The sequence below is a fragment of the Triticum dicoccoides genome, chromosome 2A (assembly GCF_002162155.2).
Source record: "Triticum dicoccoides isolate Atlit2015 ecotype Zavitan chromosome 2A, WEW_v2.0, whole genome shotgun sequence".
Lineage (NCBI taxonomy): Eukaryota > Viridiplantae > Streptophyta > Magnoliopsida > Poales > Poaceae > Triticum > Triticum dicoccoides.
The window spans coordinates 576,742,166-576,761,700 of NC_041382.1; positions in this window are offsets into that span (position 1 = coordinate 576,742,166).

Sequence of the window (19,535 nt, forward strand, 5' to 3'; positions counted from 1 at the left end):
CCTCTCCCAAGCTTGTGCAACATGTTCATGATCAAGTTGCTTAAAATTCATAATATCGTTTCTAAGAGAGATGATCTTAGCGGGAGGAAAATACTTAGAGATAAAAGCATCTTTGCACTTATTCCACGAATCAATACTATTTTTAGGCAAAGACGAAAACCAAGCTTTAGCACGATCTCTAAGCGAAAAAGGAAATAGCTTCAATTTAACAATATCATGATCCACATCTTTCTTCTTTTGCATATCACACAAATCAACGAAGCTATTTAGATGGGTAGCGGCATCTTCACTAGGAAGGCCGGAAAACTGATCTTTCATAACAAGATTCTGCAAGACAACATTAATTTCACAAGATTCAGCATCGGTAAGAGGAGAAAATGGAGTACTAATAAAATCATTGTTGTTGGTATTGGTAAAGTCACACAATTTAGTGTTATCTTGAGCCATCGTGACAATCAAGCAATCCAACACACAACCTAACAAGAAACGGGCAAAAAGAGGCAAATAGAGAAAGAGAGGGAGGATAGAGAGAGAGAGAGGGCGAATAGAACGGCAAGGGTGAAGTAGGGGAGAGGAAAACAAGAGGCAAATGACAAATAATGTAATGCGGGAGATAAGGGTTTGTGATGGGTACTTGGTATGGTTGACTTTTGCGTAGACCTCCCTGGCAACGACGCCAGAAATCCTTCTTGCTACCTCTTGAGCATTGCGTTGGTTTTCCCTTGAAGAGGAAATGGTGATGCAGCAAAGTAGCGTAAGTATTTCCCTCGGTTTTTGAGAACCAAGGTATCAATCCAGTAGGAGCCTACCCGTGAGTCCCTCGCACATGCACAAAACAAATAAATCCTCGCAACCAACGTGATATGGGGTTGTCAATCCCTACATGGTCACTTACGAAAGTGAGATCTGATAGATATGATAAGATAATATTTTTGGTATTTTTATGATAAAGATGCAAAGTAAAATAAAAGGCATTGAAAATAACTAAGTGTTGGAAGATTAATATGATGAAGATAGACCTGGGGACCATAGGTTTCACTAGTGGCTTCTCTCAAGAGCATAAGTATTTTACGGTGGGTGAACAAATTACTATTGAGCAATTGACAGAATTGATCGTAATTATGAGAATATCTAGGTATGATCATGTATATAGGCATCATGTCCAAGACAAGTAGACCGACTCCTGTCTACATCTACTATTATTACTCCACACATCGACCGCTATCCAACATGCATCTAGAGTATTAAGTTCATAAGAACAGAGTATCGCCTTAAGCAAGATGACATGATGTAGAGGGATAAATTCATGCAATATGATAAAAAACCCATCTTGTTATCCTCGATGGCAACAATACAATACGTGCCTTGTTGCCCCTACTGTCACTGGCAAAGGACACCGCAAGATTGAACCCAAAGCTAAGCACTTCTCCCATTGCAAGAAAGATCAATCTAGTAGGCCAAACCAAACTGATAATTCGAAGAGACTTGCAAAGATAACCAATCATACATAAAAGAATTCAGAGAAGATTCAAATATTGTTCATAGATAAACTTGATCATAAACCCACAATTCATTGGTCTCAACAAACACACCGCAAAAGAAGATTACATCGAATAGATCTGCACAAGAGAGGGGGAGAACTTTGTATTGAGATCCAAAAAGAGAGAAGAAGCCATCTAGCTAATAACTATGGACCCGTATGTCTGAGGTAAACTACTCACACTTCATCGGAAGGGCTATGGTGTTGATGTAGAAGCCCTCCGTGATCGATGCCCCCTCCGGCGGAGCTCCGGAATAGGCCCCAAGATGGGATCTCATGGATACAGAAAGTTACGGCAGTGGAATTAGGGTTTTGGCTCCGTATCTGATCGTTTGGGGGTATGTAGGTATATATAGGAGGAAGAAGTATGTCGGTGGAGCAACAGGGGGCCCACGAGGGTGAAGGGCGCGCCTGGGGGGGGGGGGTTGGCGCGCCCCCTACCTCGTGGCCTCCCTATTGGTTGCTTGACGTAGGGTCCAAGTCTCCTGGATCTTGTTCGTTCCAAAAATCACGTTCCCGAAGGTTTCATTCCGTTTGGAGTCCGTTTGATATTCCTTTTCTTCGAAACCCTAAAATAGGCAAAAAACAGCAATTCTGGGCTGGGCCTCTGGTTAATAGGTTAGTCCAAAAAATAATATAAAAGTGTATAATAAAGCCCAATAATGTCCAAAACAGTAGATAATATAGCATGGAGCAATCAAAAATTATAGATATGTTGGAGACGTATCAGTGTCCTCCTACTGGATTGATACCTTGGTTCTCAAAAACTGAGGGAAATACTTATGCTACTTTGCTGCATCACCCTTTCCTCTTCAAGGGAAAACCAACGCAGTGCTCAAGAGGTAGCAAGAAGGATTTCTGGCGCCGTTGATCATATCTACTATATGATTCACGCTCGACCTTTTGGTCTCAATGTTCCGAGGCCATATCAGCATATGCTAGGCTCGTCAAGTTTAACTCGAGTATTCTGCTTGGGCAAAACTGGCTTGCACCCGTTGTATGTGAACGTAGAGCTTATCACACACGATCATCACGTGGTGTCTCGGCTCGACGAACTGTAGCAACAGTGCATACTCAGGGAGAACACTTGTACCTTGAAATTTAGTGAGAGATCATCTTATAATGCTACCGCCGTACTAAGCAAAATAAGATGCATAAAGGATAAACATCACATGCAATCAAATAAGTGATATGATATGGCCATCATGATCTTGTGCCTTTTGATCTCCATCTCCAAAGCACCATCATGATCACCATCGTCACCGGCTTGACACCTTGATCTCCATAGAAGCATCATTGTCGTCTCGCCAACTATTTCTTCTACGACTATCGCTACCGCTTAGTGACTAAGTAAAGCAATTACATGGCGATTGCATTTCATACAATAAAGGGACAACCATATGGCTCCTGCCAGTTGCCGATAACAGTTTTACAAAACATGATCATATCATACAACAATTTACATAATCATGTCTTGACCATATCACATCACAACATGCCCTACAAAAACAAGTTAGACGTCTTCTACTTTGTTGTTGCAAGTTTTACGTGGCTTCTACGGGCTTCTAGCAAGAACCGTTCTTACCTACACATCAAAACCACAACGTAGTATAGTGATTGATTTTTGATCTTCAGAAAGAACCATGGTCATTGAAACCGATTCAACCAAAGTTGGAGAAACAGACACCCACTAGCCAACTGTGTGCGAAACACGTCAGTAGAACCAGTCTCGCGTAAGCGTATGCGTAATGTCGGTCTGAGCCGCTTCATCCAACAATACCGCCGAATCAAGAATCAACTAATGACGGCAAGCAATATGTATATACCACGCCCACAACTCCTTTATGTTCTACTCGTGCATATAACATCTATTCATAGACCTGGCTCGGATGCCACTATTGGGGAACGCAGTATTTCAAAAAAAATCTTACGATCATGCAAGATCTATCTAGGATATGCATAGAAACGAGAGGGGAGAGTGTGTCCATGTACCCTCGTAGACCGAAAGCGAAAGCGTTAAGTAATGCGGTTGATGTAGTCGAACGTCTTCGCGGTCCAACCGATCAAGTACCGAACGCACGACACCTCCGCGATCTGCACACGTTCAGCTCGGTGACGTCCCTCGTACTCTTGATCCAGCTGAGGCCAAGGGAGAGTTCCATCAGCACGACGTCGTGATGATGGTGATGATGAAGTTACCGACGCAGGGCTTTGCCTAAGCACTACAACGATATGACCAAGGAGGAAATCTGTGGAGGGGGGCACCGCACACGACTAAGACAACTGTCAACTTGTGTGTCTATGGGGTGCCCCTCCCCCGTATATAAAGGAGTGGAGGAGGTGAGGGCCGACCCTCTCTATGGCATGCCCCAAGTGGGATTCCTACTCCTAGTAGGAGTAGGTTTCCCCCCTTCCCTAGTTGGAGTAGGAGAAGAAGGAAAAGGAGAAGGATAGAAGGAAAGGGGTCGGCCACCTCCCCAATTCAGATTGGGCTTGGGTGCCCCCCCCCACTTGGCCGCCTCCTTCTCTCCCACCATGGCCCATTAAGGCCCATGGACTCCTGGGGGGTTCCAGTAACTCCCCGGTACTCCGGTAATTGCCCGAACTTATCCGAAACCATTCCGGTGTCCAAACTGTAACATCCCAAAATTCTAAATTTTGTAATGTTATATTAAGTAAATAGATTTGTTTGATTGTGGTGTGGTTGCTTGTGTGAAATTGAGTGAAATTTGAAACTTCTAAAAGTTAAATCAGAGGGAATAAAAGGACTTTCACAAACTTTCATTTTGCATTTATGATCTCCATGGATTCAAACTCTTTTCAAACACAAAACCCTAGAGAGAAGATGACATGACTTCTTCCATTTAAATAAATGAAAAGGGTTTTGAAAATATTTGAATTTTATTTGGAAATATTTTTCCAAATTCAGAAACTTTAAGCAACTCAATGATTTTCATGAGAGAAGATAAAATGACTTCTTCAAATTATATGAAATATGAGTTGGGAGTTTCAAAGAATCAATTTAAACTCCCATTGAAATTACTTTTCAATTTGGATTTATTTGGGTTTTATTCAAATGATTTTTCTCCAAAAATAAAATAAATGGAAAATAGGGTAAAATGATTCCCTACATCAGAAAATTGGAGATAAATAATTTTGAAATCATGTTGGTATTTCTAAAATGATTTTTATTGGGTTTTATTGTAGAAGTAGCACTGTTTGAATTATTTGAACTTTCATGTATTTTATTTGACACTCTTTCTCAAACACCATGTTGCATAGTTGAGTACGTTGCATGACCTCTTTCAGTTGTGGGCTAGCAGATGTAGGGGAAAGTAGGTGTAACTATCCACCCAGAGTAAAGAGTTAATGTTTCTGAAAGACTATGTCTTGGTCATCCGTTTCTCAAACACCATGTAGTGCAAGAAATCCAACAGAGGAGATTGAGTCTTGTGGGGAAAAGTGCGCAAACCTCTGCAGAATGTACAAACTAATCATGATTAACCGTGTCCCTGGTTCTGGACATCTTGAGTATCTGGTACTTGAATTATTGGTTTGATCTCATCACATTACTTAATGAATTTGTTGGGTTATAACTATTATTTTGGGATTGAGTTGGAGGAACCTTCTCAATAATTTTTCAACCAACTTGGTAATTAAATAAAATTTATTCCTTTGAAGTAGGGAAAAATTAGCTTATGCAAAATTAAACTTTGAGCCTCCACCAGCCAAATATGCATGTAGTGATAGACATTATTCAGCATTGCTCTACAGTGTGAAACTGCCAGTACATTCAATGTACTGACCTACATGGCTGCAACATCTCATGTTGCAGGATCTTACGACGAGTAAGTGATACGTTAGGGTTACGATTTCTACACTCAACTTTGTTGTTGGTGTTGATGGGAATCCACAACCTTGTTGTTACTTCCGCTATATGGACTGAGGTAATAGTATTTACATTACTTTATACATGTGATTTACCTCTGTTATAAATCCTCGAGTACTCTGCCTGTCAGCATATCGACCCAGGGATGACACTTAAGCACAGAGACTTGACCGTCGGTGGTCGGGTCGCTCCAAGATGGTATCAAAGCACATGTTGACTGTAGGACGTAACCCCTAGAAACTGACAAGCCCATATGAAAGATTTTTCTCTACAACTTATTTTCAAAAGGATCTTTTACCTCTATTCTCTTCCGAGCTTATTCAAATATTCCCTTTTCGTGAGACTATACCCCTTTCCCTTTTTGACCACATGAAGATACGACTGATGAGACCACTCCAAGAAGGACAAGATATCGGACATCAAAGACCACTTCAGAATGAAGAGGATTTTATGGAGCATTATAATAATGGAAACTACAACGGTTGAAGAATTCGAAGACTAGGAGAAATTTGAAGGCTCTGAAGAATTTACATATTAGTATGACCTAGGAAGGCTACCATTATGGAACTAGTCAGACCATAGAAGCTGACAATACCCGAGATCAAGGTGTTTCGGAGAAAGACCGGAACATGGAGAGTTAAAAACTCGAAGTTTTTGTCCAAAAACCCTAAGGCAGGAGATATCAATTATTGAAGGATAGCTCATGGCAATGACAAGGGCAGAAACACAGTTATCCATGATGTTATCGCCCGCTTATGCTATTGACACCGTGCTGAGTTAAGCATGCATTTTCTTCGGAAGAATTGGATGGTAGAAGGCTAATGGAGCACCTATCAGTAAAAGATGAAGTTTTAACCTTAGCTAGTGTATCAACAGGATCTGGAGAATTACATGAAGAATTTTTAGACGGACCTTCAAGAAGTCATATTTGACAAGGAAGCATTTCGTGAAGAACTTAGGACCCAGAAGCTGAAAGTAGCCAAGCTGAAGGAGCAAAACCTCGAGATACCGGAGATTCGTCGGGAACTGAAGGATAGTAGGACATGGTTCATGCCAAGGATGTTGAAACCAGAAGTTTGGAATACAACTCCGGAATATTGAAGGACGTCACAAGAGACTTCACATCAACAGAAGTGATCTAGGACAAGCACGATCGGAAGAAGTCATTGTAGACATGAACAAGACTTGAAGAGTTTGGTGACCTTGAAGATTTATTGACCTTTAGAGGACCAAACCCCTGTTATATACCTACGTTAGATGCGACGTTTATGAGCTGTCATTTGTTTGATGTTTTTCCGACAGCCACAAAATAGAAAAAAATCTATCTTTTCAAAACTATTGTTTGTATTGTGTGTATCCCCCTCTACCTCTCTCATCTCACCCAAAACCCATGCACCCAATAGAGGATGAATGGAGATGTACTCACATTTCTGAGACTGATAAGTCAATTGGAGACGGATCGATGGATTCAGAACAGGAAAGATCACATGAAGAATAACCCTATAGTCGGAAAGGATATGACCCAGCATGCTCTTCAGTGCTTTGAAAGAGGTTCTGCTACTTGGTGGAGGATGTACCAAACCACCAATGGATGGCAAGGAGTAACCACGTGGGAAGAATTTAAGTTGACTCTGCTAAAGTCTCGTCTTGTGTCCCAGAAGTTGAAGCCTTATGGGAATAATGTGAAGAAACCTTGTGCATGCAAGCTTTGTGGAGAAATAGGACATGACCATAAAGAGCACAAGGATGAATGCCCCCATTGTGAAGAAAGTGACCCAGATGAAGAATGCCCAACTAGGTAGATTATTTGTTTCTTGTGTGAAGGGACTACCCACTACCCTTCTTAGTGTCACATTTACCCCATGATACAATGAACTATCCAACAGAAGAAAGAAGCAATGAAAGGAGCCCTCATGGAAATTTTAGAAGAACCTATGGTGAAGGAAGAGGTGGAGGACACACATGAAGAAGATCAAATTCAACCTTGCACCAAGTCATGCTATTCATGTGGAGAAGAAGGACACATCTCCTAGAATTGTATGAATGGGGATCTAGTAGAATTCCCGGCAGAGGAAGTAGAGTATGACCCACAGGAAATAGAAACCCTGATTGGAATAGAAAAGTCCAGGAAGAGAAGTAGATTGGATACCAGGAAGGACCTGAGTCATATCACCTGTTTCGGGCGCAAGGAGTCAGGGCACTACTTCAGCAGTTGCCCAAAAAGGAAGCCGAGGACCCAAGGAGGCTATGTAATCATGAGGAAACCTCGAGACTTGTCAGAAGTAATATGTTTTCGTTGTAATGAAGCAGTGCACTTTGCCAGAGATTGTCCCAAGGAGAAGGAGACTTGTGATAATTAGTTGTGTTTGTGAGAAGTATAGTAGTAGTAGTGAGAACATTTTCCTTTATATTGAGGTGTTGAGTTGAGGCATGTAATGGAAGTGCAGGAGATTGTAATACTTTGAGAATCAATAAAGTTAGTATCGTGGGTACTATTTGGATTTTATGAGTTGTTACACTATGAAGAAAGATTTTGACCATTTTCGAGGATATGAGAAATATGGTCTATGGAAGATTTGTGCATTTTAAGGGTGGTAGTACCCAGTGAGGACACTTGACCCATGGAAAGGAGAATGTTATGCCACGGAGTGGATTTTGGACAAAATAAGTACGAGTTTTATCTCGATATGTGGTATACCCCAAGAATATGGAGGGATGAAGTACTATTGGATATACAGGAGGTATAATGTTGGTAATATGGAGAAATTCTAACTCCATGATGAGTCTGAGTAATCACATCTCAGTTGGGTACAAATAGAAGGAAGGGAGATAGTACAATTGGATGGATTTAAGAATGCTAGGAAGTTGGATGTTGGAATAATGATCAGTTGCCCCGATGATGAGTTCAAGGTTTACAAGTGATGAGATGGGCCGTAACCCACAGGCCCTAGGACCTGCCAAGAAGCAAGCACACTCTTGCTGAAGGAAAAACCCTGGAAGAAGTTACGATTTTATCAACAGACGATCTTATAGGAGTTTACACAAAACCTGAGAGTTGTGAAGAAATGATAGATGTTTGTTTGGCTTGCAGAATCAATGGATTTATCCAAACTTGGTTCGTTGACAAGAGAAATTCTGCAATGCTTGTGAGGATGACCGAGTGTTAGAATGCGAGATTCGCTAAACCATATACAAGGTAATGATTTGGGTGCGGGATGGATTGATCACCATACTGACTTACTCTTATTATTCGCCTTGCTATATGGGATGGTAAATCTGAGCGACTTACCCGTAGTAGAGCGACGATGATCAAAACCTTGTTTGAACCTTAGAATGGTATGAAAATTTTCCCCTTGTACAAGGCAGCTATTGCCAACCGTAGGTCATACGGTGAGATTCAAGCCCAGACCCGCTTTCTGCAGGGACCCAATCAAATTGTTTGATGACCACCATGAGATATCGATAGTTGTTTCGTATTGGCGCCAGAACCATCAACTAAGAAGACCCAGTCTCGGAAGAACCTTACCAAGATGAAAGGACACAAGAATTGAGGAAAAGGTTTAAGCCACTACCGGAAGAGCCCCGAGAAGGAATTATCCTAAATATCTGAGAAGATCGACACTGCCAACAATGAGGATGGAGTATATGAGTTTTGATGGAACCGTAACAATGCTTCTAAGGGTGGTAGCACCCGAGACCCCGGAGATGATCTAGGGATTTTGAGAAGACCCCAAACCTAACCTATTTCTTGCTAGCCTCTCCGAATCTCGAGGACGAGATTCGTTTTAAGGGTGGTAGGTTTGTAACATCCCAAAATTCTAAATTTTGGAATGTTATATTAAATAAATAGGGCATCGTATCCTATGCATCCGGGATGATTTGTGAATCCCTGTATCCGCAGTCTCCTCGACCGGCCGATCGCCATCCCACGCAAGCAATCAAAATCTCCAGCGATTTGCAAAGAAACGCCCGCAACAGCTCTTAGTTAAGCCTGCTTATTTGCTAATAACCCCTCAGACGAAGCGCCTCTGCTCATCCCCGCTTGTCTTCCTCTCAATCCAATTGCATTCAATCCCTCCATGGCGGCACGGACGACAGACCCATGAATCCCTGGATGGCAGCCGCGAATGGCCCACCTCCACATTTGTCCGCCTCAAACGGCTCCATGGCCTGGTGATCCCAATGATGATAGTCGTCCTCCTTGGCCTACCTCCACGCCTGTTCGCCTCAAAATGGCTCAACGCCTTCGGTGATCCGTTCAGCGTCCGCGGCGGGATCCACCATGATTTGGCGTACCACCGCGCCTGTCCACCTTGTCGGTCACCGATGCGAGTTCGCCACTGGCTGCAACCAGCACACCATCTACTACACCACGCCTGCATCCAGCCATTTGCTGCTCCACCTGACAACGTCCACCTGCTGCAAGACTCATGTGGGAAGCGAGCACAACCTGTTGCATAGCAAACAAGGACCACGTTCTGAATTTTATTGTTCCTGTTTAGTGTTTCAAGTACTTACAGATTGTAGCTTGTGAGCTTATTCATTACGGACTATAGCTTGTGAGTTCAGAGACAAGTGAATGTAGCTAGTTTTGAATGCACAATTCAGAAATAAACAAATTTATTATTGCCCAGTTCCTGATGATTTGTGGTGTTCTGCGAAATGTGATGCAATACAGCTGAACAAGGGCATAGTAACTTGGTGCTTATGATTCCTTGTGATTCAGCATTCATATTTTTCCTTTACGTATTCACAAACAAGAAGATGTTGGTTTTACTGCAACCTTCCTAAGCACTGTCAAAATTCTGGCCACCTACCATTTTTTAGTTTCTTTTGGTGAATGCTATTGTGGAGGTTGAGGTGGGTTTGCCAACTGAGTTGTTCCTTGCCTGATTCATATGCTATTGTTAAGCTTTCAAACCTGAAACATACTGCTGGTGGTAAATACATCTGGTAATAATTGACGACTCAATGAACTCGGTGCCTATACTGTTATACAACTGACAAAGGGATGAACGCTCACAGTCTCGCAAAGTTTCTTGTACATTTATATTCTCATGGGTGATAGTTGCTGATTGTTTGAATAAAAGAATAAAGCATGCTTCAGGTAAATGTGAACATGATGTAAGCTGGTGCTCTTGCTGATTGCTACATTCCATTCAATACACATCAAGTCAGAGTAAATAAAAGGAAGACAGTTTGACAAAACACATAATTCCATCGATTACAATAATCCAGTGCATGGAGAAATAAACATTAATAAGTCATATAAATTCATGTTTTGTAATAGACTAGGGCCATTATAGAACACCATTTGGCTTCATATGTTGCACAGTCTCGGTTCCTTTGCCTTGAACTTTTTTGCTAGGGCAGTTCCGACTATCATGAAATACTATTTGTTTGCACGTCTTGAACAAATGTGCGACCTTTACCTTGGTTTCCTTCTTCTTCTTTTTTTGTTCGTCCTCATTTGTTTCCTTTCCACTCTTTATTCGTTTGCATCTTCCCACCGTACGAACATCAGTCGGTGGGTGTATGTCAACTTCAGTAGGAATGACACAACCAATGAAAGCCTCATATTCCTGTTGTCTAGTGTGCTTCACACCTGATGTAGGAATCATTTTGTCTAGAGGAGCTTCAATATTCAATACACTTGTTGTTAAAAATTCCATGCCTTTATCTGAGTGTTTCTCCTTCTGAATTAGATCCTCCAACTTGTTGCGTACAATTTCAATCTTCTTCCTAGTAGCCGAATTCAAGGAGTCAGTTGCCTTCTCTTCTAGTAAATTCCCATGCTCATCATACACATTTCCCCTGTCAATTAAAAAATGATGTCATTCATTTGATTTCCAATTAGAATATCAATTGTATACATTTTTATACCTTTTGCACCGTTTCTCCCATCTTTTCATAATGTAGTAGGATGGAAGTTCATTTTGATTTTCAACCCTCAACACCTGGATGATATGTCGGCACGGGACTCCACTTTTCTCAAATAACTTGCATGAACAATTAGCTATCATGGTTGTGGTGTCGCACCGAACTTCCCTAATCCTATGGGATCGACCTCTCAAGCTCACAATTTTTATTGCTTCATCTTGTGCAATGCCTTGGATGCAACAATGATCTCTTGCTGCAATAATCTCTTTCTGAAATATCTCAAACACCTCATATGTAAACACTTCCCTGCCTTGTTTTTCTATTTCCCATGGTGTTTGTAGTTGTGGGGTTGTATGAATGCTTGATTTGTCGGCAATCAACTCCTCTTCTCGCTGGCATTCTAATGTCGTGTCAAATCTAAGCCAAAACTCAACAAGAGCAAGCTTACGATGAATAAAACGGTTAAAAAAGGAATTTGCACTTTCAGACCTTGATGTGGTTCGAAGAATGCCTGCCAATGGTATATCCATAAAGTAAGTTGGTATCCATGACTCACGAATGCTAAACCTTTTAGTCAACCACTCAGTCTCCTCCAAGACAAAGTCCTTAATGATTGAATTCCACTGCAACTCAAACTCAGCTGGAGTTTCCGAACCCCATACACATGAATTCATCCTATCCCAAAAATAGGAGTCTTCTCTAATTAATGGTCCAATCTTCTCCGGAAGTTTCTCCATTATGTTCCACATACATAACCTATGCACAGTGGTCGGAAAAACTTTGTCAATCACATTCTTCATGCCAACAGCTTCGTCAGTTATAATGAGTCTAGGTGCTACCCCTCCCATTGCTGTAAGGAAGGTCTAAAATAACCAAACATATGACTGAGTCTGCTCATTTATCAAGAATGCCGTGCCAGAAAACACACTTTGTAAGTGATGATTGACCCCCGTAAATGGTGCAAAGATCATGTCGTATTGATTAGTAGTGTAAGTAGAATCAAAGGATACCACACCATCACCACCAAAGTGATTGTAGTTTTTCCTACTCATGGCATCTGCCCAGAACACATACATCAACTTCCCCTCGCAACTGACAACAAAATCGTAGAAAAAGCTAGATTAACTTCTTGCTTTCTAGCTAGCTGAGCGACAAACATTCGAGCATCCGCGTCGCTGATTTTTAGCCTGAGGTTGCGGTAGTAATTTTGCAGGTCCCTCTTTGAGCATCCAACATTAGGAATCCCACCTTCGCTAACTTGAAGGAGCCTGTATGCCTGACATGTGCCTATGCTTGCTTTGTGGCATGTGTACAATGTATTTTTTGCCCTCTCGCTAACTTTGCGATTTGATCTGATCAAATGGCATTTATCAGGCGATACAAGTCCATGAGTATGCCGCTCAATCCATGAGTGTATCTTGTAGGTGTTATCGCCACATAGCTTGACGAAGATATGTGCATCACAACCACATCGTGTGGTTGTATTCTTACGGAATTTCTTTGCTGAATCTTTAATCTCCTTGCTCTTCTCAGATATGAATCCTTCCCTATTGCACATGAAACACTTTGTCTAAACCACATTATTGTCCAACTTTTTCTGTTGTTCGACACGAACTCCAAAAACCACATGATGTGCATATGACTTGTAGAACTCCTCCACGGCATCAAGGCCTTCAAATGTCATCCCTACGTTACGCTTCAAGTTCTCGTCACATCTCGGCGTAAAAGAGGAGCACTAAAAAGTAAATAATGAATGACAATAATCATCATCATGCATAACTCTCAAAACTGAATAGGGACATGGCAGACGAAAATTTAGTAAATTTACAAATAGAGGAATGCTTTCTTTTGTTTTCAGCGTAAATAATTCTCCCTCCTTCACTTGAGTTTCCAAGCTTTTGCCTAATTCTGTAGCTGCACATGCATCAACATGATTAGTCTCTAGATAACAAGTAGTACATACAACATACACAAATAGTCTGGGTCATACATAAAATGGCTAGGCTTTACCAATGTTACTTGAAGCTCCATGCACAGTACTGACATCTGATTCGCATTGTGCAGTACTAGTATTTTCTATAGCCATATCAGTTTCTATAGCCATAACAGGGAAACTAAGATGGACCTCCAACCGGCTAGATGCAGAGGCAGGATCAGCACTTGAACTATGGATCACTGCTGATGCATATCGGACATCCATAACAGTAGGAGCCGCCATGATCACTTCCGGCGTATCACGGGGCAAAGATTTTTCCATGATGCTGATGGCGTGTTCGGAATCAGAGATGCATCCCATCATGGTCGTCGCGGAGATCATCAGGACAGATGAATGCAGTCCTGCAGACTGTCCGTCTAGATGCATGCCGTCCCGGCCGTGGCCGTCGTCGGGATGCATGTTGCGGCGTGATTAGGGATTGTGAGGGAGACCAACAGAGAATAGCATATGTACTTCGTCTAAGGGGTTATTAGCAAAATAATAGGCTTAACTAAGAGTTGTTGCGGGTGTTTCTTTGCAAATCGCTGGAGATTTTGATCGCGTGCGTGGGATGGCGATCGGCCGGTGAGGAGACTGCGGATACAGGGATTCACGAATCATCCCGGATGCATAGGATACGACGCCAATAAATAGATTTGTTTGATTGTGGTGTGGTTGCTTGTGTGAAATTGAGAGAAATTTGAAACTTCTAAAAGTTAAATGAGAGGGAATAAAAGGGCTTTCCCAAATTTTCATTTTGCATTTATGATCTCCATGGATTCAAACTCTTTTCAAATACAAAACCCTAGAGAGAAGATGACATGACTTCTTCCATTTAAATAAATGAAAAGGGTTTTGAAAAGATTTGAATTTTATTTGGAAATATTTTTCCAAATTCAAAACTTTAAGCAACTCAATGATTTTCACGAGAGAATATAAAATGACTTCTTCAAATTATATGAAATATGAGTTGGGAGTTTCAAAGAATCAATTTAAACTCCCATTGAAATTATTTTTCAATTTGGAGTTATTTGGGTTTTATTCAAATTATTTTTCTCCAAAAATAAAATAAATGGAAAATAGGTAAAATGATTCTCTACATCAAAAAATTGGAGAGAAATAATTTTGAAATCATTTTGGCATTTCTAAAATGATTTTTATTGGGTTTTATTGTAGAAGTAGCACTGTTTGAATTATTTGAATTTCTTTGTATTTTATTTGACACTATAAAAATGTTCAACTTATACAAAATCTTTTTCTGAAAATTTCGATATATAATATGCCTATATATAGTTTTACTTTTATTTTCGTTATTCCTTATTCCTTTTCTGTTTCTAAAAAAAGAAAAAAAAAACTATGCGCCCACCTGGAACTAACTGTCGCCTAAGTGCGCAGCATAGTGGCATCGGGCGCCCCATCATTTTAGTTTTTCTCTTCTCTGCTACATGGGCCAGGCCAGCCAACCTTTTTTTATTTGATCGAATTTGTTTTAAAAAAACTACAACGCGCGGCCAGGCCTAACTTTTAGCCCATTTTTTTTTCAAATTTCATCTACGCACGTATATGTTTAGTCCCACATTGTTTAGCCTTTGACCCCTCAATCTCTTTTCCACCTATAAATAAAGATCCATAGAGCCTCCAAAAATCATCTGATTCGGGTTAAATCAATATTTTGGTTTGACTAGATTCATTAAAGAATTTTTTTCTCCTCTTCGGCGGGGCTTCTGGAAATTGTCTCCTCTCTTCAAAATCTTCTTTTCTCTGCCTTATAAAGATATATTTCTTCGGTTTTTATACTTCGTAGTTTATTATTTCTAAATTAGTATGATAGAACAATTAGATTATCAATTAGTTTATGTATTTATACATTAGATCTAGATTGTTTTTAGCTGTAGCTATTTTTCTTCCGTAAACAGCTTGGCCCTGATTTTTCAAATAGCCATAACTTTTTACTCGTTCATCAAAATTAAATGAAATCAGCGCCTATAGTTTTATCTTGTTTTCACCTGTCCAGTGAACCTGTCACATCAACTTTTTGAAATTTTCAAATTTCGAAATTTGTTTAGATTCATATTCAAACTTTTTTTGATCATAACTTGAGTTTTATAACTCTAATTTAATTGATTCTTTTTGCAAATCGAAGCTCTTGACCTAAACTTTCTGATAAGGCCAAATTCACATAATTTTGGTACCGTTAGAAATTGTTTTATGTTGCAAGAGTTATTTGCTTGGTTTTGATGTTTTCCAAACTATCTTCTTCGTTCTTTCCGATCTTTTGAGTGATTGCTTATGTGTGGTTACTATTGCTTACTCACGATAGATTGAATGAAGTGTGACGAGTAGAAGTATCAGGAGTTATGAGTGCGAATCATCTTCACCAACTGTACAAGGCAAGTTCACACTTTGATCATACCCCTTTGTTACCTAGTTTTTATGCATTAGTTTCAACCCTCAAACATTGCATGAGTAGGATTGATAACATGTGGGTATTGGTAAGTAGTTGATGAGGTAGGAACCTATTGTCTTGCATTTAACCCCTGGGAGTTACTACGTTATGCTTATACTACTATGCTATGCTCATAGACGTGGATTGGTTGAGTGAATTCATGAAAGATGTGAGAGTTATTGTTAAATAAGGTTTAACTTAAGGTGGCTACTTTTATACATATCTAGGTGGATTGGTTGGGGCACCTTGGAGTACCCAGTGGTTTACCCGGGCACCTGGAGAACCCAGTGCTTGCCCAAGGGGATGCCGGAGTACCCGTGTGATCACCCTATGGAATGTCACCCAGGCTCAAAGGGATCATAAGATTATTCATGCTAGAAACTTCCGTGTGTAGCCACAAGCTATTATGGGCTCTAGCATAGTTGAGTATGTTGCATGACCTCTTTCAATGGTGGGCTAGTAGATGTAGGGGAAAGTAGGTGTAACTGTAAACCCAGAGTAAAGAGTTAATGTTTCTAAAAGACTGTGTCTCGGTCACCATTACTCAAACACCATGTAGTGTGAGAAATCCAACGGAGGAGATCGAGTCTTGTGGGGAAAAGTGCGCAAACCTCTGCAGAGTGTACAAACTAATCATGATTAGCCGTGTCCCCGGTTATGGACATCTTGAGTATCTGGTACTTGAATTATTGGTTTGATCTCATCACATTACTTAATGAATTTGTTGGGTTATAACTATTATTTTGGGATTGAGTTGGAGGAACCTTCTCAATAATTTTTCAACCAACTTGGTAGTTAAATAAAATTTATTCCTTTGAAGTAGGGAAAAATTAGCTTTATGCAAAATTAAACTTTGAGCCTCCACCAGCCAAATATGCATGTAGTGATAGCCATTATTTAGCATTTCTCTACAGTGTGAAATTGCTAGTACATTCAATGTATTGACCTACATGGTTGCAACGTCTCATGTTGCAGGATCTTAAGTCAAGTAAGTGATACGTTGGGGTTACGATTTCTACACTCAACTTTGCCGTTGGTGTTGATGGGATTCCACAACCTTGTTGTTACTTCCGCTATATGGATTGAGGTAATAGTATTTATGTTACATTATACATGTGTTTTACCTTTGTTATAAATCCTCGAGTACTCTGCGTGTCAACATACCGATCCAGGGATGAAACTTAAGCACAGAGACTTGACCGTCTGGGGTCGGGTCGCTACACAAACATAGCCTTCCAATATACCAATCTTTATGTCTCGACCATTTCGAGACTCCTCGTCATGTTCGTGATCACATCCGGGACTCCGAACTACCTTCTGTACATCAAAACACATAAACTCATAATACCGATCGCCATCGAACGTTAAGCGTGCGGACCCTACGGGTTCGAGAACTATGTAGACATGACCGAGACTCACTTCTGGTCAATAACCAATAGCGGAACATGGATGCTCATATTGGTTCCTACATATTCTACGAAGATCTTTATCGGTCAAACCGCATAACAACATACATTGTTCCCTTTGTCATCGGTATGTTACTTTCCCGTGACTCGATCATCGGTATCTCAATACCTAGTTCAATCTTGTTACCGACAAGTCTTTTTAATCGTTCCTGTAATGCAACATCCTGCAACTAACTCATTAGTCACATTGCTTGCAAAGCTTATAGTAATGTGCATTACCGAGAGGGCCTAGAGATACCTCTCTGATACACAGAGTGACAAATCCTAATCTCGATCTATGCCAACTCAACAAACACCATTGGAGTCACGTGTAGAGAATCTTTATAGTCACCCAGTTACGTTGTGACGTTTGATAGCACACTAAGTGTTCTCCCGATATTCGGGAGTTGCATAATCTCATAGTCATAGGAACATGTATAAGTCATGAAGAAAGCAATAGCAATAAACTAAACGATCATAGTGCTAAGCTAATGGATGGGTCAAGTCAATCACATCATTCTCTAATGATGTGATCCCGTTCATCAAATGACAACTCATGTCTATGGTTAGGAAACTTAACCATCTTTTGATTAACGAGCTAGTCAAGTAGAGGCATACTAGTGACACTCTGTTTTTCTATGTATTCACACATGTACTAAGTTTCCGGTTAGTACAATTCTAGGATGAATAATAAACATTTATCATGATATAAGGAAATATAAATAACAACTTTATTTTTGCCTCTAGGGCATATTTCCTTCACGTACTATATATCAATCTTTACCTCTCGACTATTTTGAGACTCCTCGTCATGTCCGTGATCTCATTCAGGACTCCGAACAACATTCGGTCACCAAATCACATAACTCATATAATACTACATCGCCATCGAACATTAAGCGTGCGGACCCTACGGGTTCGAGAACTATGTAGACATGACCGAGAGACCTCTCCGGTCAATAACCAATAGCGGAACCTGGATGCCCATATTGGCTCCTACATATTCTACGAAGATATTTATCAGTCGAACTGTTATGACAACACGCGTAATTCCCTTTGTCCACCGGTATGTTACTCGCCCGAGATTCGATCTTCGGTATCTTCATACCTAGTTCAATCTTGTTACTGGCAAGTGTCTTTACTCATTCCGTAATACATCACCTCGTGACTAACTCCTTAGTCGTTTGCTTGCAATCTTATGATGTGTATTACCGAGAGGGCCCAGAGATACCTCTCCGATACTCGGAGTGACAAATCCTAATCTCGATCTATGCCAACTCAACAAACACCTTCGGAGATACCTATAGAGCATCTTTATAATCACCCAGTTACGTTGTGACGTTTGATAGCACACAAGGCATTCCTCCGATATCTGGGAGTTGCATAATCTCATAGTCAAAGGAATATGTATTTGAAATGAAGAAAGCAATAGCAATAAAACTGAACGATCATTATGCTAAGCTAACAGATGGGTCTTGTCCATCACATCATTCTCCTAATGATGTGATCCCGTTATCAAGTGACAACTCATGTCCATGGTTAGGAAACCTTAACCGTCTTTGATCAATGAGCTAGTCTAGTAGAGGCTCACTAGGGACACGGTGTTTGTTTATGTATTCACACATGTATTAAGGTTTCCGATCAATACAATTCTAGCATGACTAATAAACCTTTATCATAAATAAGGAAATATAAAATAACAACTTTATTATTGCCTCTAGGGCATATTTCCTTCAGTCTCCCACTTGCACTAGAGTCAATAATCTAGATTACATTGTAACGAATCTAACACCCATGGAGTCTTGGTGCTGACCATGTTTTGCTCGTGGAAGAGGCTTAGTCAACGGACCTAGTACAATCAGATCCATATGTATCTTGCAAATTTCTATGTCTCCCTCCTTGACTTTATCACGAATGGAGTTGAAGCATCTCTTGATGTGTTTGGTTCTTTTGTGAAATCTGGATTCCTTCACCAAGGCAATTGCTCTAGTATTTTCACAAAATATTTTCATTGGACTCGATGCAGTAGGTATTACACCTAGATTGGATATGAACTCCTTCATCCAGACTCCTTCATTTGCTGCTTCCGAAGCAGCTATGTGATGTCTACTACACAACCTTCTTCTTGTAGACGTTGTTGGGCCTCCAAGTGCAGGGGTTTGTAGGAAAATAGCAAATTTCCCTCAAGTGGATGACCTAAGGTTTATCAATCCGTGGGAGGCATAGGATGAAGATGGTCTTTCTCAAGCAACCCTGCAACCAAATAGCAAAGAGTCTGTTGTGTCCCCAACACACCCAATACAATGGTAAATTGTACAGGTGCACTAGTTCGGCGAAGAGATGGTGATACAAGTGCAATA